We start from the raw sequence: 26689 nt of genomic DNA, 5'->3' as shown, positions 1-26689 counted from the left end.
TACCTGAGGAAATTATTACTGTGGTATTCTTTTTTTTTTTTTTAACAAGGAGTTTAGTTTAATTTTCTCTGGGTATTTGCAAAACACTTAGGGCCAACATAGAGGAAAAGAAAAAAAATGAAACAAAACCTCCTGTGAAAAAAATTATACTTACAAAAGCAAAGCCTGAGAGGGATTAGTGCCTTAGCCCCTTGAAGCTATAGCCACTCTGATTGGTCCAAGAAAGTGAATAGATATTGGGAGGCTACAACAGGAGGAAAGACAATGAGAAATCACTGAGGGAGAGGGCCTTGTAGTGGGCCTCAAGGGGGAACTAGAGGCTGGGGAGTGGGTCTGGGTGGAAGGAAGGTTCCCCGCTGGTAGCTGTAGGGTGGAGGTCGTGGAGGGCCAATGTATCCATCAGTGGAGGAGGTCCACGCATACCATGCAGAGGCATAGGACCTGAGTGACCCATGGGAGAACCAAACAGAGGCCCTCGGGGCTGGGGGTCCTTGCCCACTGGAGCAGGTCCAGGATGAGGCATTCCAGATGGTGGTCAAGGTGGTGGCTGCCCCCCAGAGCCAGGGGGCCCAGCGTGGGGGTGCCCTAAGCCATGAGGGCCATGGTGGGCCAGCTGCCTCTAAGACATCTCTGGATGGGGCATCCCACCCAGTAGGAATGGGTGAGGATGTGAGTGTCTGTGTCCAGGATATCCAGCTCCTGGGGTTCCCGCTGACTGGGGGCCATGTCCTCCAGCCCCAGCAGGCATAGGTGGTGGTGGCATGGCTGGGGGTATCTCAGGTGGAAGGGCTCCAGGAGGCAGTACTGGGAAGGAGGAAGCATGCCTGGTGGAGGAAGCCCAGACCCCAATGATAATATCACAGGATTGGGAGCAGACAGAGGAGGGGTTGCATCTGCAAACAGCTGACGAGGGCGGTCAGCCTGGGAGAGTGGGTTCTGTGCTGCCAGAAGTTGTTCAGTGCCTGAGCCATGACGCTCGCCCTTGGAGTCCTTCTTGAATGCGTGGGACACAGTGATTAGGTGGTTACAGAGGTACTGCCTGTTCATGGCCTTAATCGCTGCATCCACAACATCACATGAGACAAAATGAATAAAGGCATAACCTTTGGAGTTGCCTGTGTCAGGGTTCCGCATAATCCTGGGGGTTTGTAAGATGACCCCAAAGGTGCTAAAGGTATCATAAAGCAACTTACCAATCTGTGGGTCCAGGTTCCCAATGAAAATGTTGGCTCCCACATCCAGCTTTTTGCTGTGAGCTGATGCCTTATTCACCCTTGTTGGCTTCCCATAGCGTTTGATCATGTTCATGATCTTAATGGCATAGTCAGCATTTTTCTCACTCAAGAATTCCACAAAGCTGTAGCCTTGGTGCTGCCCCACAGTGACGCTATCCTTTGCCATATTCGTGTTCACTACTAGCCCTGCCTGGAGAAATAGTTCCCACAGCAGTGGTTCTCTAACCTTCTCATCGGGGCCCCCCACGTACACAGCGGCATCCTGGTTCCACTCAGAGATCGGCCGACTGCCATGGCAAAAACGCTCCCACCATTTCCAGGCAGTGATCCCACCCCTGACTATTACTGTGGTATTCTAGTGGTGGTTTTTTATCTCCCTCATTCCTTCTACATTTATTAATTGTAATTCATCTTTAAGGTAAGACTCCCTTCCTTCCATCAGTATGGACTCATGGGTATTTATTTTATTCTATGGCTTATAATCCAATACTATCATTATTTTGTTGCTCCGATCATTCCAGCTTTGACCACTGAGAGCTCCTATATCCTTAATAAGGCCCCAGCCTTTTTTTTTTTTTTTTTTTTTTGAGCAATTCTCTATTTTCTGGCAATACATGGTGTTCCAGGCTGGTCTTGTATTTCCCTTCCTCCAGCTTTGGAATCCACCACTTCTCCAAGGAGCCCTGGTTCCTTTCATTGAAGAATGGTGTTTAGAAACCAAGATCTGGGTGGTAAGTGTGCTCATTGCTACTGGGGATTCTTTGCTTCTAGGTCTTTTCAGTGTTCAGAGTTTGGAGATATATTATGTATACTAATCCAGGAACACACACTTCTATATTTATATTTGTATCTATTTTTTTAAACTTTAGTTCATACTGATACTACTGATTTCAATTCATCACTGCAGGGTCATTCATGTCTCCCTCCTTATTTGTAACTTTCTTGAGTTGTAACTTCATTTGTTTTTTGTAATCAAGGAGCTTGATAAATTGTGTAAAATGTTCCCTTTTCATCCCTGCGCTCTTCTTTTCTCCCCTGGAAATGACCGATGTGAGAATACAATACTGAATGCTAGATGTTGCTGTCAGAAGCTAGACCAAGAGATCAGATCAAATCAGATCAGTCGCTCAGTCGTGTCCGACTCTCCGCGACCCCATGAATCGCAGCACGCCAGGCCTCCCTGTCCATCACCAACTCCCAGAGTTCACTCAGACTCATGTCCATCGAGTCAGTGATGCCATCCAGCCATCTCATCCTCTGTCGTCCCCTTCTCCTCTTGCCCCAAATCCCTCCCAGCATCAGAATCTTTTCCAATGAGTCAACTCTTCACATGAGGTGGCCAAAGTACTGGAGTTTCAGCTTTAGCATCATTCCTTCCAAAGAAATCCCAGGGCTGACCTCCAAGAGAACCCAGTAGAATTCATGGTCCTTTTTAATGCAAAAAGCGCTAATTACACACTTTATCAGCAGTGGGGTGCAGGAGGCTCTGGAATGTGACCTCATTGTTCCTATGAAATGAGTCAGATGGGAATGCAAATTTTATTCAAGCAGCTGTATATCAACATGGTTCTGGAGAGGAAAAAAAAAAAGTTTGCCTATTTTTTTTCCCTCTCTGGAGAAAACGCTCACCTTGTGGTCCTCCTACCCTGACCCCCGTCCTTGCTCCTGGAAACCCTTTGCCTCTTGTGGGCAGCCCTCTTACCTCCTCACTGATTTCTGACCCCTGCCCCTCCCAACACACAATGCTGTCCCCTTTCCCTCTGACTTCTTAATCTGTATTTCCACTTTCACAGACTTTGTGAATTTTCACTTACATGCAAATCCCAGCAGAAACCATTCATGGCTGGGTCTTCAGAACCTTCTCAATCAGAAAAGCCAACTTTACATTTTTAAAAATTTTCTAGTCTGAGGTTTGGTTTTCCTCTTCCGTTCTCTGTTCCTGTTACACGTCGGGTGTGGGGGAATGTTCTGTTTTTCCGTCCTTTCATAACAGCCTGGAGTTGTTCAGCATGAAACCTCAAGGAATTCTTTGCTGAAAACCCGTGTTTTGCCCTCCACCCTCCGAACATGTAGGAAGAGCAAGGGTGGCTCTCTCTGATGGCATATGAAGCACTTTTTTATTTGAAACTCAAGAGCCTGACTCTTTTAGCTCCCTCTGGGGAAAAACAAAAGCCTGTTGGAAGTATTATTCCTTTTGGTGTTATCAACAATTACAGAAGCCCACAGGCCTATTTGACTGGGATTCTGCCAATCTCACGGCCAGAGGAGGGAACACCTTCGCAGCGGTCTGGTCTAACCCGAAACGAACCTGGAATGAACCCAGAGGGGGATGATGTCAAGTCAGTGAGAGAGAGCCTCAGTCTAGCCCATATTTTCTTACCTATATCCAGGAAGCCTGGATGAAAAGGTACTGGCAGCCATAGACTTCCTCAAGAGTTGACTAAGCAGAGGGTGCCCTGGATGCTAAGTCATTGCGGGCACTGAACCATCAATGGGACAATGAAGAATCGCTTTCAAGAATTCTAAGGTTACTGTCTGTTCTTGGAAGGAATGCTCAGCAAAGACACTTAGGGCTGTTGGGAACGGAGGAGGATGTGGTGAGCAATAATATTAACAATGATAGGCATGGGGGCATGCTGAGTTGTAGTAATAGTAGTAACAAGGAGATGATGACGACAATGGTAACAATATGAAATTGACTGGAAATTAATCCAGTTCTTCCTTATGAGCCAGGCGGTATGTGTACATTTTAAAATTTTGTTTATTACTATTATTTTTTAAAGTTTTGGCTGTGCTGGGTCTTCATTGCTGCATGGGGGCTTTCTCTAGTTACGGTGCTCAAGCTTCTCATTGTGGTGGCTTCCCTTGTCGTGGAGCAAGGGCTCTAAGGCGCTCTAGCTCAGTAGGTTTGGCTCACAGGCTCTAAAGCACGGGCTCAGAAGTTGTGGTGCAGGGCCTTAATTGCCCTGTGGCACATGGGATCTTCCCAGACCAGGCATCGAACCCGAGTCCGCTGCGTTGGCAGGCAGGTTCTTAACCACTGGACCACCAGGGAAGCCCAGTTGTGCATAAATTTACTGTACACATTGTATCTCATTGAATTCTCACAACTATGCGAGGCAGGTACTGTCATTAGTCCCAATTTTCATCTGAGAAACTGAGGCTCACAAGATATTACAGATGGGGATTGCAGTCACAACACTACAAAGTGGCTAGTTTAGAACCCCAAACCTGCTTTCTGAAATACTTTGCTGTGTGGTCTTCTTTGGCCTGGCTTGTAAGCTGCAGGGCTTTGATTTCCCTGAGCTAGGTATTCAGGTGGTTGTGGCTGAAGCTTTAGCACAAGGGCCCACAATGCTAATCAGACAGCCTCGGGAAAGGAAGTGAAGGGTCCTCCTTCCACAGGCTGCAATCAAATGGAGGAGGCACTTGCAGGGCCGTATGTAGTGCCACGCTGTGGGGGGTGGTCAAGCGTGGAGGCTGGGTCCTTCAAACTGAGGATGCAAAGAGTTGGCCAGTATTGGGAGACAGGGTGGTTGGAAGAGAGGAAAGGCAAGCCAGGCAGAGGCACCAGCAGGAGCCAGACCACCAAGGTGTGAAATACAGAGTTGGGTTAGCATGGCAAGTAGTTTGGTGTGGCTAGAAGCTAGGGTTCTAGGGGAAGGGGAAGAGAGTTCTAGATGAAGAGCTATAGCTGGAGAGACAGGCAGAGGCCTTGCGTGAACCAGCTACACCAGCGTTTAAGAAGGCGGGGTCTAGATACAGAAGAACCTGGGTGTTGATTCCAGTTCAGCCTTGTTACTAGCTGTGTGACATGGGCAATGTTTTAGAACATCTGAGTTTCGATGTTCATATTTGGAAAACAAATAAGCAAATAAACGGAGACAAATAATACCGTATATATTAGGATGAGGAAATAGGGAGTCCAAGTACCCCCATCTTGGGTCACACCATTGATGGATGAATTTGCCAGGATGCACACTTACTTTCTATTACACAGACAACTGTCTAGTTCACGGTGGTTTAGTCACTGAGTTGTGTCTGACTCTTTGTGACCCCATGGACTGTAGCCCTCCAGGCTTCTCTGTCCATGGGATTTGCCAGGCAAGAATACTGGAGTAGATTGCCATTTCCTTCTCCAGAGGATCTTCCTGACCCAGGGATTGAACCCAGGTCTCCTGCATCTCCTGCACTGCAGCTGGATTCTTTACCTACTGAGCCACCAAGGAAGCCCCCCTAGTTCAGAGAGTTCCTAAATATACTCATTTAATGTTACAGATTTCAGGTCACAAAACCATATTTGCATTGTTAACTTTTCTGTCTGTAGCTGTCATCTCTAGTCTGTGTGGCCCTCAAGGGTGAGGACCCCGCCCTACTCTACTATCATATGGTGGGGCAATAGTAACGCAAGGGTCTCAGACTTGCCAGGGCATCAGAATCACTGAGGGGATAAAAGCAGAGGACTGGGCCCCCTCTCAGATGTATTGCACTAGAACCTTCAGGACTGCTGCCTATGCTTTCTTTCTTGTCCATTTGGGGTTTGAACCACAACAGAGAAGTGTTTCTTGAGCAAATGAGAAAATGACTGTACTGTATGTATCGATCAGTATAGGCTAGTATGTGCTTTGACAAACATCAGTTCAGTTCAGTTCAGTCGCTCAGTCGTGTCCGACTCTTTGCGACCCCATGAACCACAGCACGCCAGGCCTCCCTGTCCATCACCAACTCCCAGAGTCCACCCAAACCCATGTCCATTGTGTCGGTGATGCCATCCAACCATGTCATCCTCGGTTATCCCCTTCTCCTCCTGCCCTCAATCTTTCCCAGTATCAGGGTCTTTTCAACTGCCAACAATAATAGTTTGGTTTTTGCTCACATCATGTGTCCATGATGGACAGGCTGGGGGCTCTGCTCAACAGAACACCATGCCAGAAGTGACACATATTCCCGCCATTCACATTCTTTGGCTGGGACTACTCATGTGACTCCAACCCAGGGGTCCAGGAAGTGGGTTCCATTGTGTGCCCAGAAGGTGGGGAGCCAGAGGTCGTGGGTGAGTCATACAGATGACTGCCAGATTCTATGAGGCTGGCATCATTAACTTCATTTACATCTGAAAGTAAGTATTAAGAAGCTTGCTCAAGGCCATATAACAAATATGGAGCTGAACTTGAGCTCTTCATCTGTTTTGTTTTTTTTTTTTTTTTCCTGGCTCAAGGCCACACTCTTTTTTTTTTTTAATGGAATGAGACTGGATGGGGTATGGCATTAAACATAGTGGTTAAAAGTCTGGGATCTGGCTTGCCTCCAGACCTTCAGCTCTGCCACTTACCAGATGTGTGAGCTGGGCAAGTGACAGAACCACTTGGTGCCCTTCAGAGAGACAGTCCAAGGCTGGGAAGGGCAATGTAAGAATGTGTTTCCTGGAATGAAGTGTTTGGGGCCAGGTTGGTGGCTCAGCTAGTAAAGAATCTGCCTGCAATGTGGGAGACCTGGGTTCGATCCCTGTGTTGGGAAGATCCCCTGTAGAAGGGAACAGCTACCCACTCCAGTTATTCTGGCGTGGAGAATTCCATGGACTGTATAGTCCACTGGGTCGCAAAGAGTCAGACACTTCTGAGCGACTTTTACTCACTCTCACTCAGGGCTCGCCTGAGTGGGACTGATATTGGGTGCGGGTGAAGGAGGCTGGTAGACAAAGGTTCCCTGGATTTGGGTGGTTCCTGACAGACCCAGAAAAGATGCATGTCTATTCTCCATGCTCCTGCTGCTAAGTCGCTTCAGTCCTGTCCAACTCTGGGCGACCCCATAGACAGCAGCCCACCAGGCTCCCTCGTCCCTGGGAATCTCCAGGCAAGAATACTGGAGTGGGTTGCCATTTCCTTCTCCAATGCATGAAAGTGAAAAGTGAAAGTGAAGTCGCTCAGTCGTGTTCGACTCTTAGCGACCCCATGGACTGCAGCCTACCAGGCTCCTCCATCCATGGGATTTTCCAGGCAAGAGTACTGGAGTGGGGTGCCATTGCCTTCTCCGCTATTCTCCATAAGTTGCTTCTTTCTTCCTGCATCATTGTGAATGTTTGGGCTGCATTCACAGAGAAGCCAACTCAGGTTGATTTGACATCATGCATTAGCTCAGGGAGGGGCTTACCCAGGTGGCTCAGTGGTAAAGAATCTGCCCACCAACGCAGGAGCTGCAGTTTCTATACCAGGATTGGGAAGATCCCCTGGAGTAGGAAATGGCAACCGGTTTCAGTATTCTTGCCTGGGAAATTCCACGGACAGAAGAACCTGGTGGGCTACAGTCCATGGGGTTGCAAAGAGTTGGACCCAACTGTGATGAGCACCATTAGCACAGAGAAGGAGATGTCCAGGGCCTTACAGGTCTGATATCAGTCTAGCAGCTTGGTGATGTAGTCAAGGATCCAGATCTTTTGGTTTCTCTGCTGTGCCAAGCAGACCTTATCGTATCCCTCAGTTGTGGAAACCCTTGATGGCAACTGAGATTCCAAGCCAGGCAGGGAGTGTCGGCTACAGGTTCGTGATCTTCAAAGGGAAGAATTCACTCTGGGATCAAAGGAACACAGTAGCTTGGGTCTTTTCAGCAGTTTAACAGTTTTATTTAAAGTCAGAAAGTAACAGAGACAGCTTCTGGCACAGACAACCAGAAGAGACCCACATGCCCAAGACATCTTATTATATACCTTTTGACCTGTTACTAAAAAGAGCTTTTGTAGAGGACTGGACAGTTAACATTAGGTCATTTTGTTTCCCTTAGATCTTGGGAGGTCTAATGAAGGTCAAATGAAGGTCTTCATTACCAATGAAGGTAATGAAGGTCAATCTCCTGACACCACCACGGAGACTGTTCCTATGACTCCTTTATTCTCAATTAACCACTTCCCCAGCTCTCGCTTCTGTTGTGGGTAAACCAGCCATAGATTCCAAATGGCCATACATTCTAAGACATAGGTGACTACATGAATGGGTCCGATGGACTCCCTGCCGACCTGCCTAAGGAATGCTATCAAGATCGAGCTGGTTTCCTGGGGCTCTTTCTTCCAACAGAGAAGGTTCCTCTCACCACGGCCCCAGCGAGTCTCTCTCCAAGTCTCATTGGCTCCAGCCAGCTTCGGGCTGTAAGAGGTCAGCGTTCTTGGTGGAAATGCTGACTGATTTAAGCAGAAAGGGGAATGTAATAAAGGATGTTAGGTCTCCCACAGAATCATTGGGAGGGCTGGAGGAAAGAAATTGAGGCTAAGCTTCTAGGAAAAATGCCCCAAACCACACTGCACGCCTGGCCCAATCAGCAACCCGTGAGCCCGCCTGAATTTGCCGTCACCACGACCACCACTGCCATCAGCTCTCATGTGGCTTCTCCATTGGGAGCTCGGCCCTGCAACTGCCACCCCAAAGCCAGTCACTTTGGCCACCAGTCACATCAACAGAAATGAGGCTCAGCTTCACATGATACCTCTGGCCAGCAGAGCCTGTGTCATACCCCTTGTCCTGCTTGCGAGGGAAGCAGGATATTTGCATCCTGATTTCTACACTCCGGTGGTGGGATGTATTCATATGATGTGAGATTTCCTCAAATACAGATTGGCTGGAGGTAATGAGCTTGGATTGCCCAATGGGGAAGGATGGGTATGTGGAAACCAATGGCATTGTCCATGACACGCTCTCATCTCCAGTTGGGTTCTCTTCTCTCCACTGTCCCCATGTGCTCAGAGTATGTACCTGCCTGAGATGCCTTTTTAAAAAAAAATATATATATATATATTCATTTATTTGGCTGTGCTGGGCCTTTGTTGGGGCATGCAGAATCTCTAGTTGCAGCATGTCTCTTAGTTGTGCCACGAAGGATCTAGTTCTCTGACCAGAGATCGAACCCAGGGCCCCTGCATTGGGAGCATGGAGTCTTAGCTACTGGACCGCCAGTGAAGTCCCTGAGATACTTCATATGGCCCCAGTCCACCCTAATCTCCCAGTTTCCCACCCTCTTCTATTCCTTGCTGAGCCATCCCTATCTCCTATTCCTTGTTCTCTTCTTTCCTCTTTGCCTAGTTCATGCTAATGCACCCTCCAGAACTCAAATTCAAGCCAAGTTCTTTCCTACCCTTCCATTGAGGCTTTCCCCCCACCCCCGCCCCCCGGTCATTTGCTCTTCTTTTTCATTCTATTTATTACATAATATTTCAACATTTATTGGTTCCGTTATTAAATTAACATCCCTCTTCCCTCTAGGCCATCAATGTGATGAGAACCTGGACTGTGTCTTGCTCACAGCTACTAACACAGTAATTGGCACTTAAGTGCTTACGTTTTTATTGAGTGAATGAGCATGAAACAAATCCCATTATGGGCATTTATAAAGTTACTCTTGAATCAAAAACGTTTTAATAGTGCTTTCTGGAAACCACAGGTTAAACCCTTAGAGGTGTAAATATTTTAGAATCACCCAGAATTTTTTGGTCCATCTGTAATGCCCTCCACGGATCCTGTTACATCCATCCCTGCCCTTTGAGGATTAGTTCGGGGTGAGCTGAGCTGTTGTCATTGATGGGAACCTGTGACGTGTCTTGTATCAGGGTAGAAACCTAACCTAGGGTACTGTGGCTGAGGGTGGTGGCAGCTTCAATTCCTATACAAACTTTCCTCATGACATCATAGTACTTATATTAACCCCCAACCTCACAAAATTCTCTTACCAAGTTTCAGCTTAAACGTTTCTTTTTTTATTTTGATAACAACTTAAAAATATTTGGGTGGCTTTTCCTGTATAAGGGGAGGCTTTTATAAAACAGGTTGCCAGTCACCCAGGAAACTGGGAGGGGAGAGCACATCAAAGCTCCAGGAGAGTCTTCAGGTCTCTTTCCACCATCAGGAGGAAGGGTGGGGGTAATTTCATCCACTAAAAAGCAGTGGATTGTTTCAGGTGTGTTAGAAACTAATTTTATTCCCATGGCTGAGCAGATAAGGCCACATCCTCCAAATTGATTTGGAATTTATATTGGGAGATGGGGAAAGAATAAAATAAACAGCCTACCAATGTAATAATAGCTATAATTTACTGAGTGCTTAAGGCACTTTTTGCACCTGCTTCACATATATTAACTGGGTGCATATTCCCAACAGCCTATTTACATCTTTATTTTATATAAATGGTATCTGAGATTGGAGTCTTGATCTTAGGAGATATCTAACTTTTCAGCTGTATGAAGATACAGGCTTTTGAGTCTGGAGAGAAACTTGTTGGTCACTGAGGCCAAAGTTTATTGGCCTGGGATAGACTGACTTGGTGGGAACCCCAGCCCTCCCACTTAGCACCTGTATGTACCCTTAGGCCCTTGTTTCCTTATCTGCAAAATGGGAACACATACCTCCCTCCCAATGGAAATTACCTAATGAATGGACAGCACCTGGCACAGTGCTTGGTAACTTGTCACTGCCCATGGTCTGTGATTTCCCTTCCTCTCTTTCATTCATTTCATTCATCAGGTGGATTTGGTGATGTTTGAACCTGGAGGGTATCTATAACCTCTGGCCTGCAGTTCAGTTCAGTTCAGTCGCTCATTCGTGTCCAGCTCTTTGCGACCCCATGAATCACAGCACGCCAGGCCTCCCTGTCTATCACCAACTCCCGGAGTTCACTCAAACTCACGTGCATCACGTCAGTGATGCCATCCAGCCATCTCATCCTCTGTCATCCCCTTCTCCTCCTGCCCCCAATCCCTTCCAGCATCAGAGTCTTTTCCAATGAGTCAACTCTGCATGAGGTGGCGAAAGTACTGGAGTTTCAGCTTCAGCATCAGTCTTTCCAAAGAACACCCAGGACTGATCTCCTTTAGGATGGACTGGTTGGATCTCCTTGCAGTCCAAGGGACTCTCAAGAGTCTTCAACACCACAGTTCAAAAGCATCAATTCTTTGGCACTCAGCTTTCTTCACAGTCCAACTCTCACATCCATACATGACCACTGGAAAAACCATAGCCTTGACAAGACGGACCTTTGTGGGCGAAGTAATATCTCTGCTTTTTAATACGCTATCTAGGTTGGTCACAACTTTCCTTCCAAGAAATAAGCATCTTTTAATTTCATGGCTGCAGTCACCATCTGCAGTGATTTTGGAGCCCCCAAAAATAAAGTCTGACACTGTTTCCACTGTTTCCCCATCTATTTGCCATGAAGTGATGGGACCGGATGCCATGATCTTAGTTTTCTGAATGTTGAGCTTTAAGCCAACTTTTTCACTCTCCTCTTTCACTTTCATCAAGAGGCTTTTTAGTTCCTCTTCACTTTCTGCCGTAAGGGTGGTGTTATCTGCATATCTGAGGTTATTGATATTTCTCCCAGCAATCTTGATTCCAGCTTGTGCTTCCTCCAGCCCAGCGTTTCTCATGATGTACTCTGCATATAAGCAGGAAGCAGTGTTATTTTCAGAGGGACTGGGCAGGCTTGCAGGGTGGGCAGGCCAGCGTTTGCTGAGATAGATTTGACTGTCAGGTGGCCTGGGCAAGCCCCTGCAGACCCTCATGCAAGGTAAAGGAATAGCTAGAACCTCCAAGGCTTTCGATTTTACAGCAGCTTGTTGGCCCAGACTTGCTAGTTCATGGGACTTTAGTGCGAGGCAGTACTGGGTTCTGGACTAAGATTCAGGTTCAAACCTCATCTTACAGTGGAGACTTGAGCCAATTTCTTCATCTCCTTGAGTCTCCATTTTCTTATGATCTGATTCAGAAGAATATTGGTAGTGACCTTGAAATGCCCTCAATAATTGCTAGCCCGTCTTTTTTTAGAAACAATTATATAAGGTTAAGATTTTATCCCAGGAAGAAGTCACACCTTTCTCGGAGCACCCTAACATCCATGTAAATACATTCTGGTTCTATGTCTTGTGTCCCATCCTACCGTGCTATCATCAAAACGCCACCAGTCTAAAGAGGAGACACGGTCTGGCACAGGGAGGCCTTAGGAAGTTTGGGTAATGAGAGAGAAGCATTTTCCTGACTGCAGCTTTATAAAACCAGAGGGACTGTAGCAACTGCCCTCCTAGGAGAGCTTGAACCGTGGGAGGGAAGTAAAGAAGGGCTGAGATTTGGCGCCCTCAGCGGAAGAAGGAACAGGGACAGGGCCTGGGGATCGTCATGGAGGCGGGAAATCAGGGCTTTGGTTTGAGTAACAGACAACCCCGGATGCCCACTCCTAGCTGCGTGACCCAGAGGTAGTTCTTAACCTGGCCAAGCCTCCGTTTTATCGCCTCTAGAAAGGAGAGCATGGTAATACCCACTTCATGGTGGAACTTGTGAGGACCCAGGAAGTTTTAAAAGTACTCGGTACCCAGGACGCATTCCAACACTGGCTGCAGGGATCACTGTTGTCACTCTGGTCAGAGCTTTTGCAAAGGCTCGAAGGTCCAGGGCCCGGGGCGCGCGCATGCGCACGCGCACCCGGCCGGCCAGGTGAGGAGGAGGCCGACCCGCACCTGGCATTTAACCCTTCACCTTCACGGAGGTGGGCGGGACGGACGCAGGGACCAGGACGCGAGCCCGCCTAGACTTAACCCGGAGGCGACGGGGCCGCTCCCGAGGAAGGAGTCCAGCAGTTTCCAGGCCGGGGTCCGCGCGCGGCGCGGGGAGGGCGGGGGAGCACCGGGGGGAGCGAAGTCTCGCGAGATCGCGCGCGGCGGCGGCGGCGGCGGCAGCGGCAGCGGCGGCGGCGGCCCGGGAGGTGAGCTGCGGGCGGCGGCGGCTGCCGTTTGGGCTGAGGAGCGGGTGAGAGCGGCGGAGACCGAGGGCCAGGCGGGGGACCCGGCCGGGCGGGCGGGCGGCCCGCGTTCTGGGCGGCCACCTCCGTCGGCCCCGCGGCTGCAGCGGAGTCGCCCGGTCCGCGCTGTCCCGGGACCCGAGCGGGCGCGGCGGGGCGGGGCGGCCGGGCCGGGGCCGCGGGGCGGCCGGGCCAGTCCCCTCGTAGCCCGCGTCCGCTCGCGGGTGCGACCGCGGGGCGCGCCTCAGTTTCCCCCGGCGGCGCGTTGGCGCGGGAGGACGCGGCGCTGCCGGGCGCGGCAACACCGTTCAGTGAGCCTTAATCGTCTGCCGGCACTTAAGCGGTTCCGCTCGGGGCTGCACGCAGAGGTGAAGCGCCCTGCCCAGGGTCACGCCGCTGGGACGCGGTGGAGTCGGGGTTCACACCCGGGCACGGCGACTCCAGCGCCCCGCCCCGTCCTTGCCTCCCATCCTTCTCCCCGCCCCCACTCGCGGGGTTTTAGGGCTCGAATTCTCAGGTTCCGATTGAGCTGCAGAGGGTGTGTCTGGGGGGGCCCCTCTCTCCTCCTAATTGAATGCAGCATGGCACAGCAGTTTCTTGGAGGAGAGTCCTCGGCCTTTGTCAGCTTCCCCAAAGGGTCCCTGTTTCCGAAATGGACAAAAACTTTTCTTTGGCCCTGTGTGAGGGCAGAAGTGGGCTTAAAAGCAGCAGTGTGTGTCTGGGATAGGATGTCCGATCGAATGGAAGTGGAATATTGGAGCCCAGGGCTTGCTTTAAGCAAAGGAAACTTTTGTGTTTTTTTGTTCGGCACGTGATTCCAGTCTTTGGAGCGGTAGTGCTCAACTTTGTCAGAACCAAGGCCCCTCCCCTTTGCAGCAACTGTTTGTAAAGCCCCCTTTACAGCTCCAATGAAATTCATCAGACATAAAAGCTACCTACGTACGTAATTGAAAACCACTGTGATGCTCCGATTTAAATGTTAGAAATAAAAGAACAATACATGACATGCATTGCCACATCACGTCTAGCACGTTACTGCTGTGCTGCAGACTGGAGTGCTCCTACCTGTTTCTAGTAAATAAGCTTGGGTTGAAGAGAGGTAAAAATGTCAGGAGCTATTTCATACAAGGAAAGGAAAGATTAGAGGTCTAGGTAGACACGGGAGTGGAGGACACCTTAAGTATTGGAGTAACTTATTTAGGATTATGAAGATACACGCCTAGATTGAGTTAGGAGTAAACAGGACAAGACAAAGTACAGACTATCTCAGTCAACATAGAAATAATACTAATATAGCCCTTCCGTGAATGCCAGACTTCAAACAACATTGTAGGGCATCTTTTGTGCCGCAAGCTTTGAAGTACTGCTGCTTTGAGGCAACATGCTGGATTCCTACTGCTTCTCTCTGATAATAAAATATTAGCTAGATTGAAGGGTTTTTGTTTGATTCGGTGGCAGTATCTCACATAGGGTAGATAAGCTCAGTGTCGTGACACTGCAATTGTATGTTGAGTTAATGCTTGGTGTGTGGAAATAGTCACTAATTTTCAGACCCTAGTCATTCAGTCTTAACTTGCTTTAGCTACCTTCTCTTAAATTCCTAGGGTTTTTCCATAATTTCTTGTAAAGTATTTAGTATTATGTTCTGAAGTAAGGCCAGTTAAGGTGATTAATCTGGCTGGTCATTGAACAGTCTCAGGACCAGGATAAATCTTCATTATGTGGATCTAGTCCATGCATTGTGAGAAGTTGGAGCATCTTGGCTCCCAAGCTGTAAATGCTAGTGGTGTACCCCAGTCACTTTGGTAACTAAGCATGTCAGAGGACCTCACATGTCTCAAGGTCTAGCTCCATTGAGAGTGACTCTAAATTGTAAACTCAGTTATAGCAGGGAAGAGGGCAGAATTTAACTGACAGTTTTTGTTGGGAACATTTTTTCCCCTGTTCTTTCTGCATGTGTGCTAAGTCACTGTAGTCATATCCGACTCTTTGTGACAATATGGACTGTAGCCCGCCAGGCTCCTCTGTCCATGGGATTCTGCAGGCAAGAATACTGGAATGGGTAGCCGTGCCCTGTTCCAGGGGATCTTCCCCACCCAGGGATCCAACCCGTGTCTCTTGCGGCTCCTGCATTGCAAGCGGATTCTTTACTGTTGAGCCATCGGGGAAGCCATTCTTTCTTTCTGCTTACTAATATCCATGTTAGAGAATTTGGCCAATACATATTGAACAAGAGTGAAAATTAAAATGAACTATAGTTACATTGTCCTCTGTGCTCCTGATAGGATTCGTTAGAAATTCTGATTTCATTTGAAACTGAGTTAGTCTTACTGCCATGGGGAAAATGCAAATTGAGTTAAGATAGTTCAACTCCAGCTCTTATACAGCTATAGTGTAACAAGATGAATTTCTTCAACTTTTGTTAAATCCACACAGGAAGTTTATTTTTCCTTTCTGTTGGATAGATAAACTGACTTCTTTGCTGGAAGATGTTTGTTGTTCATTTGCTTGTTACTTTTGAAAGGTGCTATGGAAACAAACATGTAAGGTTGTTGTCAGAATAGAAGGATGTATTTTAAATTGCCTAGAGATAGATACATTGAATCCTTCCAGATGGGAAAATTATCCAAATTAAGAATGATTACTTTTTATTACTTTGCACAAGCAGTATTATGTTTCAGGGTAAAAAGAGGTCACTCCTTTTTTGTCTTTTTTAATCACTACCTTTTAAAAAAATACTCCTGTACAAAAATGAACCGAGTCATATTATGTGCGTGTTGGAACTTTTCACTGTTTTAGGTATGGGGACAAATTGTTGAGTGAACAAAAATCCATGCTTCTATAGATGAAAATGCATAATTTATTATGTACATATCTCTGAGATTTATAATTAAGCCATTTCATTGATTTTTAAGATGCATGTCTGAGATAGACTCTTGTCTTAAATTGACATGTCAGGGCTTCACTGGCAGCTTTTGTTCTTAGTGTTACACTGAATAATAGTGTGTATGGAAATGATGGTGTCCTAGATGCAGTGAGGTAGGGATATGCGGAAATGTCAGCACTTTGATTCATGTTTAACACCAAAACCTTTGTCCAAAGAATGACTTGCAAAATGCAGATACATACCAGTTCCAGGTTCTTCCATCTAAATTAGAATTCTTTACTTGGAAGATTCCTATAAACATTTCTCCCCCATGTAAAGCAAATGGAGAATTAGTGTTTGTAAGTATAAGAACCATCTGAAAATATGTTTAGAAGGAAACAAACTGCTTGATCATTTTTCATGGAGAGAAGATGGTGTGGCTAATGTTTGAAGTAAAGGTAATCAGACAGTATAACCAGGTGGATGTATGAACGTGCCTTCTTTTTTCTTCCCCCATTCTGAAAGATTCCTACGTCCACTTATAAATGAAAGTTGTCTCAAATGAGACATCCTTAAGTTGAATTTCAACAATTCACTGTTATTTTAATAAGATATAGTGGCTCAGATGGTAAAGAATCTGTCTGCAATGCAGGAGACCTGGGTTCAATCCCTGGGTCAGGAAGATCCCCTGGAACAGGGAATGGCAACCCACTCCAGTATTCGTGCCTGGAGAATTCCACGAACAGAGGAGGATGACTGGCTACAATCTGTGGGCTTGCAAAGAAGTCGGACACGACTGAGCAACTTTGACTTTTTTCACTGAGTGTATTTATTCTGTGTTAAAGACAGAATTTATATGGGAGGCTACGTGGTGTCCCCCAGCCTAGAAATCTGTGTAAGGACCCTACTGAGGGCAGGTTTCATAGGAAACTCAACCACTGAAGACTGCATACCTTCTTCCAAGTGGATTTGAGCTTTTCTTTGTAAGTATGCTCCCTCAACCAGCTGCACACTCGCAGCCTCCTGGAGCTTGTTTGAAATGCCAGCTCTGGGGCTCACCCCAGACTACTGAACCAGAATCTGCTTTTTAATAAGATTCTCCTCAAGTGATGCATGAAGATGTATATCGAGCACTTGGCCAGATCACTGACTCTCAGACTGGGGTGCTTATCACCAGAACTGCTCCCTACCACTCCCAGAGTTTCTAATTCAGTGGGTCTGGACTGGGGTTTGAGAATTTGCACTTTTAACAGCTTCTCAGATAATGCTGATGCTGCTGGCCCAGGGACCATACTTTGAGAACCACTAGGCGAAAGCATCCTCGTTATACTTTTTCTACTCTTTTTTCTGATTTCTTGTCCTCCAAATAGTGCTTTTAGAGATTACTAAAATGTGCTTTAGCTTGATTAAAGAAAAACTTAAAAATTGTCTTGTGTGATTTTTAGTGATGGTCACACTAAATTTGCTTGTTAACATCTAATTCGTAGAAAAATTATTTTATTTTTATTATTTTTTAAATTGAAATGTAGTGCTTTACAATGTTGTGTTAGTTTCAGGTGTACAGTGAAGTGATTCAGTTATACATACATACATATATATATATACACACCCACACATATGTATTCTTTTTCAGATTCTTTTCCATTTTAGGTTATTATAAGATATTGAATATGGTTCCCTGTGCTATACAGTAGGCCCTTGTTGTTTATCTTATGTATAAAAGTGTGTATCTGTTAATCTCAAACTCCTAATTTGGGAAAACATTCCCTTTTAATGTGTGTTGGATTTTGACTCTAGGTGATAAGTAGTTCTCTTTCTCTTTCTCCTATGAAGTACATTTTTAACACTTTAAAATTCTTTTTGTATATATAAAATGTTCATGTGATTCAAAAACTAAAAAAATCTATTTTGAGGAGTCTAATTTCCAGTATTGTTTTGGTTTAACATGCTGTCTCCAGCCTTAGAGAATGTTTTCTATTTGTTTCCTATAGATGTCTGTTGTTTCTTTGTGTAGATACAAGCAAATACTAGTATACTGTATATACCCACTCCTTTTATATGTAGGATGCTACATAAATTATTCTGACCCGGTTTTTTTTTTTTTTTTTTCCAGTAGTGTACCTTTAGCATCTTTCCACACTAGTATATAGAAAACATTTATTAACAGATGCAGGATATACTGTTGTGTGGCCTGTGCCATAGTTTATTGAAGTTAACCCCCATTGATGGATAGTTGAATGTTTCCCAGTCTTCCAGTCACAGCCTGTGGTGAATAACGTTGTGCACACGTCAGTTCATATATGTGAAGTGTATCTGTGGGATACCTTTCCGGAAGTGGGATTGCTGGGTCCGTGAGCAGTGCGTTTATACATTTTGATAAATGCTGCCCACCTTCAGGGTTGTACCATTTTGAACCCTTGCAGGTATCTGTCTCCACAGCCTCTTGTAATAGGCTGATTTACCAGCCTTTGGATTCGTATCAGTCCAATAAGGTGGAAAGTAACTCATTGTGGTTTTAATGTGCATTACTTTGATCATGAAGGAGGCTGAGCATCTTTTCACATGCTTAAAGGCTCTTTCTTTCTTTTTTTACTTTACAATATTGTATTGGTTTTGCCATACATCAACATGCATCCGCCACGGGTGTACACGTGTTCCCCATCCTGAACCCCCCTCCCACCTCCCTCCCCTTACCATCCCTCTGGGTCATCCCAGTGCACCAACCCCGAGCATCCTGTATCCTGCATTGAACCTGGACTGGTGATTCGTTTCACATATGATATTATACATGTTTCAATGCCATTGTCCCAATCATCCCACCCTCGCCCTCTCCCACAGAGTCCAAAAGACTGTTCTATACATCTGTGTCTCTTTTGCTGTCTCGCATACAGGGTTATTGTTACTATCTTTCTAAATTCCATATATATGCGTTAGTATACTGTATTGGTGTTTTTCTTTCTGGCTTACTTCACTCTGTATAATAGGCTCCAGTTTCATCCACCTCATTAGAGCTGATTCAAATGTATTCTTTTTAAGGCTGTTTCTTTTCTGTGAACTATTTGTTCATGCCCTTTGCACATTTTTCTTTTGAATTTTTTTCTTAACAATTTCTAGGAATTTATAAAATAGACCTTTGTGATGCAAATTCCAGTTTCCTCAAGCTTGTCATTTTTCAAAAGTTTACTTTAATGTATTTTGGTATAGAGAAGGCTTTAAAGTTTTTTCTTTAAATTTTAAGCAGTTAATATTTTATGGATTTTGAGTCATGAAAAGGCCTCCAAGAATTTGGATTTTGCCCATGTTTCTTTTCTTTAAGGATTTTTTTCCCTTTATGGTTTCATTTTTAAGCTTAAATCTTTGATCCGTTTAGAATTTATTCTGGTATTCAGGGGTGATATATAGATTCAGCTTTATCCATATGGCTACCACTAATTTTTAGCGATTTGTTTCAGAACATTATAGTCCAGATTTCCAAATATATTGGGAGACCTCTCTGGGCTTTCTGGTTAGTTCCATTAAGTCTTTCTGTTCCCGCACAAGCACACATTATTGGATTTATAAGATGTCTTAATGCCTGTAAAACTAGTTTGTCCTGTTGCCCTTCATTTTCCTGGCCATTCTTGCTTGTTTATTTTTCCATGTGAACTTTAGAATCATTTGTCAGTTCCAGAAAAGAAAAACACACTTTAAAAAAGTTGAGATCATGTTAAATTTATGAACTAACATAGGGAGAATTGATATCTTTCTGATATTGAATTTTCCATTCCAAGACCATGATGTATTTTTTTCATTTGTTTGGTTTTACTCCTGACTTCTAGAGCACAAATTTTTCTCATACAGGTTTTTCCCATTTCTTATTAAATGTATTATATGTGTGTATATTTATGTGAATTGGAGAAGGAAATGGCAACCCACTCCAATATTCTTGCCTGGAGAATTCCATGGACAGAAGAGCCCAGTGGGCTACAGTCCATAGGATCACGAAGAGACAGACATGACTAAGTGACTAACTTTCATTTTCATTTCATATTTATATATATGCCTATATATACATATGTATATGTTTTTATAAGTGAAGTCTTTATCTTTTTTAAGTGGTTTTGATTGTATGAAGGCTATTTATTTCTGTGTAAGTACAGAAGGTGATATACCTTGAAATTCTAATTAGTTTTTAATGAGCATCAAATTCTGCGGAATCCCTTATCCTTTTTTTGTCTGAAGAGAAAGAAAGCCTTGGAAGTCAGGCTTGCAGTTAAATTCTATAGCTGCATTTATGAGCTCAGTGGACATCTGGGGATCTGTTTGACTCCTCTGAGCCTCGGCTTCCTAATTAGTAACAGGAACAATTCTGGCTTGGTAAGAACATTTGGAGAATTAAGAAGAATGTGAAGTTCATCACTTAGTGCCTCTTCTACCACTGTCACTGCCAACAGCAGCTTGGATTGAGGTTGCTGTTCTCTTTTTTTCTTCCTCTTTCCCCTCTCACCTGTAAAAGAGAAAGACATTGTGAAGAAAAGTAATAAAACAATAGCAGACTTGAAATTAAAAATAAGCTGTGATTCACTCCGAGCAGGATAATCAGTGTCCTTGAGAAAAGAACAAACTCGACCCAGCATTTGAGGCCCCTCCTGCCTCTCTCTCTGACCTTGCTGCTGGTTGCCCTCTCGGATGCTCCCTGACCAGAGGCTGCGTAGCCTTCCCCAAAGGTCCCACGTTTCCTAAAATGCCATCCCTTCCACTCAGGATGTTTTGCTACCTAATTCTGCCAGGTCAAACACGTGCTGCCCCGCACCCAATTAAAAACAGGATCTGTCTCCTTGTGTTGCTCATCTGTCCTATAGCTTAGTCCTGATAGACTGGAAGCTATGAGGAGAGAAAGTGTCACGTCCACCAAAGAATGCAGAATACCTGGAAAAGAGCAGACACTCAGATGTTTTTAAATAAGTTAATGACTAATTGATTTAGATCTTTCTTTGACTCGATGGACATGAGTTTGAGCAGGCTCCGGGAGTTGGTGAAGGACAGAGAAGCCGGGCGTGCTGCTGTCCATGGGGTTGCAAAGAGTCAGATACGACTGAGCGACTGAATTGAACCTGCCTTGTGTCATATGCCTGGGTAATTCTGTCACCCACTACATTGTAAGCACGTTGAAGATAAGGATTATGCCATTTCTCAATAATTATAGTAAAGTAGGGAAAACCATTAGACCATTCAGGTATGACCTAAATCAAATCCCTTATGATTATACAGTGGAAGTGAGAAATAGATTTAAGGGACTAGATCTGATAGAGTGCCTGATGAACTATGGGCTGAGGTTTGTGACATTGTACAGGAGACAGGGATCAAGACCATCCCCATGGAAAAGAAATGCAAAAAAAGCAAAATGGCTGTCTGGGGTGGCCTTACAAATAGCTGTGAAGAGAAGAGAAGTGAAAAGCAAAGGAGAAAAGAAAAGATATAAGCATCTGAATGCAGTGTTCCAAAGAATAGCAAGAAGAGATAAGAAAGCCTTCCTCAGCGATCAATGCAAAGAAATAGAGGAAAACAACAGAATGGGAAAGACTAGGGATCTCTTCAAGAAAATTAGAGATACCAAGGGAACATTTCATGCAAAGATGGGCTCGATAAAGGACAGAAATGGTTTGGACCTAACAGAAGCAGAAGATATTAAGAAGAGGTGGCAAGAATACACAGAAGAACTATACAAAAAAGATCTTCACGACCCAGATAATCATGATGGTGTGATCACTCACCTAGAGCCAGACATCCTGGAATGTGAAGTCAAGTGGCCCTTAGAAAGCATCACTACGAACAAAGCTAGTGGAGGTGATGGAATTCCAGTGGAGCTATTTCAAATCCTGAAAGATGATGCTGTGAAAGTGCTGCACTCAATATGCCAGCACATTTGGAAAACTCAGCAGTGGCCACAGGACTGGAAAAGGTCAGTTTTCATTCCATTCCCAAAGAAAGGCAATGCCAAAGAATGCTCAAACTATTGCACAATTGCACTCATCTCACATGCTAGTAAAGTAATGCTCAAAATTCTCCAAGCCAGGCTTCAGGAATATGTGAACTGTGAACTTCCAGATGTTCAGGCTGGTTTTAGAAAAGGCAGAGGAACCAGAGACCAAATTGCCAACATCCGCTGGATCATTGAAAAAGCAAGAGAGTTCCAGAAAAACATCTATTTCTGCTTTATTGACTATGCCAACGCCTTTGACTCTGTGGATCACAGTAAACTGTGGAAAATTCTGAAGGAGATGGGAATACCAGACCACCTGACCTGCCTCTTGAGAAACCTGAATGCAGGTCAGGAAGCAACAGTTAGACATGGAACAACAGACTGGTTCCAAATAGGAAAAGCAGTACGTCAAGGCTGTATATTGTCAGCCTGCTTATTTAACTTCTATGCAGAGTACATCATGAGAAACGCTGGGTTGAATGAAGCACAAGCTGGAATCAAAATTGCCAGGAGAAATATCAATAACCTCAGATATGCAGATGGACACCACCCTTATGGCAGAAAGTGAAGAGGAACTAAAAAGCCTCTTGATGAAGGTGAAAGAGGAGAGTGAAAAATTTGGCTTAAAACTCAACATTCAGAAAACGAAGATTATGGCATCTGGTCCCATCACTTCATGAAAAATAGATGGGGAAACAGTGGGAACAGTGTCAGACTTTATTTTTGGGGGCTCCAAAATCACTGCAGATGGTGACTGCAGCCATGAAATTAAAAGACGCTTACTCCTTGGAAGAAAAGTTATGACCAACCTAGATAGCATATTTAAAAGCAGAGACATTACTTTGCCAATAAAGGTCCATCTAGTCAAGGCTATGGTTTTTCCAATGGTCATGTATGGATGTGAGAGTTGGACTATGAAGAAGGCTGAGTGCTGAAGAATTGATGCTTTTGAACTGTGGTGTTGGAGAAGACTCTTGAGAGTCCCTTGGACTGCAAGGAGATCCAACCAGTCCGTTCTGAAGGAGATCAGCCCTGGGATTTCTTTGGAAGGAATGATGCTAAAGCTGAAACTCCAGTACTTTGGCCACCTCATATGAAGAGTTGACTCATTGGAAAAGACTCTGATGCTGGAGGGATTGGGGGCAGGAGGAGAAGGGATCAATGGAGGATGAGATGGCTGGATGGCATCACTGACTCAATGGACCTGAGTCTGAGTGAACTCCGGGAGTTGGTGATGGACAGGGAGGCCTGGCGTGCTGTGATTCATGGAGTCACAAAGAGTGGACACGACTGAGCAACTGAACTGAACGATAGTGAAAACTAACGTTCATCGAACATTTTATTATGTCCCAGAAACTGTTTTAAAGTCCGTGATGTGGATAATCTATCATAACCCTCAGCCGACTTAGGAGTTGAGTCCTATTATTAGGTACTCGGGGAAACCCAGGCACAGGGGCTTATGGACTTGCTCAGGAGCAGACAAGCAAGGACGTGGTAGTGCTGAGGCTCAGGCAGGTGTTCTTAATCTAGCAACCCAGCTTTTCATCTGCTGTGAGGTTGACTATAGTTAGGTATAGGTTCTTGAACCATTTAGGGAAAGTTATTCAATTCCACTTGAACCTGCTCACTTTTCTGCTCAATCTTCCCATTTTAGTAACTTCTATTTTATTCGTTCTGATTCCTCTCAGACTTGATGTTCTCCGAGATACTTTCTCTGACCACCCTGCCTGGCATGCCGTAGATGTTGAATAAAAAGTAATTTTAACTTTTTTTCTCTCTAGGTTCCCAGTAAAGGTGCTAAGAAAGAATGTGAGACAGGAAAATAATTAAACATTTTTACTGAGGTAAGTTTTTTATGATTTAATTTTTTTTTTTAAAGAAAATGTCTCTTATTAAAAAAAAATTTCCCTCCATACCTGGTTTCTGAAGATACAAGAGGGAGATTGTTGTTTTAGGAGTGTGTCAGTTGATAGAACCTGGGGTTCTTAAGGTGGTTGCCAGAAATGTGGGCTTCTGATTAAGGTCATTTGGCTTCCTTACTTCTTTGACTTGAATCTTTAGTAAATTTCCGTTATCTCCTTGTTTTAAAGCCTGGTGCTGAGCAGGAGATCTCACAGGTGGAAATCCATAAGCTGTTTGGTGATTATACATACTTGCAATGTTCAGTGAAAACTTTTGATTTTAAAATAGGGAGCTGAAGGGATTTGAAGCCACTTGGTGAGATTGCAACACTTCATTTTCTTAAATGAAAATGTGTTGTTTTTTTTCTTGCAGTAGTGAGAAAAAACTTCCATTAATGACACCTAACTCCTGCCACCCAGAAATGACTGCCATTGTTATTTTGATGAAACTCCATTTAGAAATTTATGAATATAGAAGTATTTACATATAAATCTTTAAGTAAATTGGTCTTTTATTTAATACAACAGTATATTCTATGTATCTTTGCACATGAATTGTAAAAGACATGTATAATTGTATACAGTCATTTTACTGACAATATTTGATTGTTTAGAGGCACCATACTTTAATTGAATCATTCATTTGATGACTGTTCGAATGGTTTCTAGTGGATAATAGTGTGTCAGACAACCCTGTACCTACATCATTATATGCTTGTTCATTTATCTTCTTTGAAGTGTAACTACTGGGTCAAAGATGATACGCATTTTAAATGTAGGTGCTTGTGGCTAAACTGCCCTCTGTAAATAAAGGCCCCTTCCCAACTGAAATTTACCAGAGTCCTGTTTTCCATGTCCTTACCCACACTGAGTTTTGTTCATGTGTTTAATGCTTACCCGTCCAATAGGAGGAAAAAATGGTGTCTTTTTGAGATAGCAGGGCTTTCTTGTTTTTAATTGTATTTGTTTGTTTTGGGCTGTGCTGATCTTTGTTGCTGCACTCGGGCTTTTCTAGCAGGGGCTACTCTTCAATGCAGTGTGCGGGCTTCTCGGGGCAGTGGCTTGTCCTGTGGAGCACTGGTTCTAGGGGCGTGGCCTTCAGTAGTTGTGGCATGTGTTATCTTCCCAGATCAGGGACTGAACCTGTGTCTCCTGCACTAGCAGGTGGATTCTTTGCCATTGGGCCACCAGGGAAGCAAGATAGCAGGGTTTCTGACTGGAGTAAACCTTTCATGTTTAAAGACCTCTTTCATCTGATAGCCTTATTTACATAAAAAATTTCCTTGTTAAAAACATACATGTGATTCTTGTGTGTATGTGAAACACTCTTGGACTTGAAATGTGATGAAAATGTTGGAATATGTTGAGATCTTTGTTTTTAGGTCTATTACCCTGATTGAAAGTGAAAGTCGCTCAGTCGTGTCCAACACTGCAACCCAGGCCAGGATACTGGAGTGGGTAGCCTTTCCCTTCTCCAGGGGTCTTCCCAACCCAGGGATCGAACCCAGGTCTCCCGCATTGCAGGCAGATTCTTTACCAGCTGAGCCACAAGGGAAGCCCAAGAATACTGGAGTGGGTAACCTATCCCTTCTACAGGGGATCTTCCTGACTCAGGAACCGAACTGGGGTCTCCTGCGTTGCAGGTGAATTCTTTACCAACTGAGCTATCAGGGAAGCCCATTACCCTGATTAATTCAGTATAAATATTTTTAAATTGTTGTTGTTCAGTCACTAAGTTGTGTCCGACTCTTTGTGACCCCATGGACTGCAGCACACCAGGCTTCCCTGTCCTTCACTATCTCCTGGAGTTTGCTCAAGCTCATGTCCATTGAGTCGGTGATGCCATCCAACCATCTCATTCTCTGTCTTCCCTTCTGCCTTTAGTGTTTCCCAGCATCAGGATCTTTTTCAGTAAGTTGGCTCTTCACATCAGGTGACTAAAGTATCGGAGCTTCAGCTACAGTGTCAGTCTTGCCAGTGAATATTCAGGGTTGATTTCCTTTAGGATTGACTGGTTTGATCTTCTTGCTGCTCAAGGGACTCTCAAGAGTCTTCTCCAGCATGACAGTTCAAAAGCATCAGTTCTTTGGAGCTCAGCCTTTATGATCCAACTCTCACATCTGACATGACTATTGGATAAACTATAGCTCTGACTATACGGACCTTTGTCAGCAAAGTGATGTTTCTGCTTCTTAATATGCTATCTAGGTTTGTCATGGCTTTTTTTTCCAAAGAATAAGCATCTTTTAATTTTGTGGTTGCAGTCACCATCCACAGTGATTTGGAACCCAAGAAAATAAAACCTGCCACTGTTTCCACTTTTTCTCCATCTGTTTGCCGTGAAGTGATGGGATCAGATGCCATGATTTTAGTTTTTTGAATGTTGAGTTTTAAGCCAGCTTTTTCACTCTCTTTCACCCTCTTCAGGAGTCTTTAGTTCCTCTTTGCTTTCTGCCATTAGTGTCATCTGCATGTCTGAAGTTGTTGATATTTCTCCCAGCAGTCTTGATTCTAGCTTGTGATTCATCCAACCCAGCATTTCACATGATGTACTTCAAATATAAGTTAAATAAGCAGGGTGACAGTATACAGCCTTTATGTTCTCCTTTTCCAATTTTGAACCAGTCTATTGTTCCATGTCTGGTTCTAATTGTTGCTTCTTGACCTGCATACAGGTTTCTTAAGAGGCAGGTAAGGTGGTCTTATGTTCCCATCTCTCTAAGAATTTTCCACTATTGGCGACTAACTAATATTACTGAGTTAGGTGACTATGCATTCACATGTATACATATGAATGCCAATGTTGAGTTTCATCTGTCCAGAGGATTTTGCCAGTTTCTGATATGAATATGAGCTCTAATTTTATGTTTATTTTAGATTTTATTTCAAATAAAAGTTGCCTAAGGAAGGTCTCACATGAAACAAACATGTACTTTGTCATCGGCTTACTGTTTCTTTT

General features: G+C 44.5%; 1 protein-coding gene and 1 pseudogene across 5 annotated transcripts in view; one reads left to right on the top strand and one right to left on the bottom strand.

Moving 5' to 3' along the window:
• Nucleotides 1–272: 272 nt before the first annotated feature.
• The window catches only part of LOC113883386, a 39258-nt pseudogene continuing 12841 nt past the window's right edge, over nucleotides 273–26689 (bottom strand).
• Nucleotides 12924–26689, top strand: part of MRTFB (myocardin related transcription factor B) — a 213264-nt gene continuing 199498 nt past the window's right edge. For 4 of the 5 annotated variants that reach the window (XM_027527416.1, XM_027527415.1, XM_027527414.1 and 1 more), the window contains exons 1-2: nucleotides 12924–12965; nucleotides 23611–23673. The gene's annotated coding sequence lies outside the window, so the exon portion shown is untranslated. Of the gene's footprint in view, nucleotides 13010–23610; nucleotides 23674–26689 lie in introns of all 5 variants that reach the window. The other variant, XM_027527411.1, reaches the window with a different exon arrangement.

The sequence above is a fragment of the Bos indicus x Bos taurus genome, chromosome 25 (genome assembly GCF_003369695.1).
Source record: "Bos indicus x Bos taurus breed Angus x Brahman F1 hybrid chromosome 25, Bos_hybrid_MaternalHap_v2.0, whole genome shotgun sequence".
NCBI lineage: Eukaryota > Metazoa > Chordata > Mammalia > Artiodactyla > Bovidae > Bos > Bos indicus x Bos taurus.
Note: the sequence above shows the minus strand (reverse complement) of the source record. Positions and strands in the feature narration are given on the sequence as shown.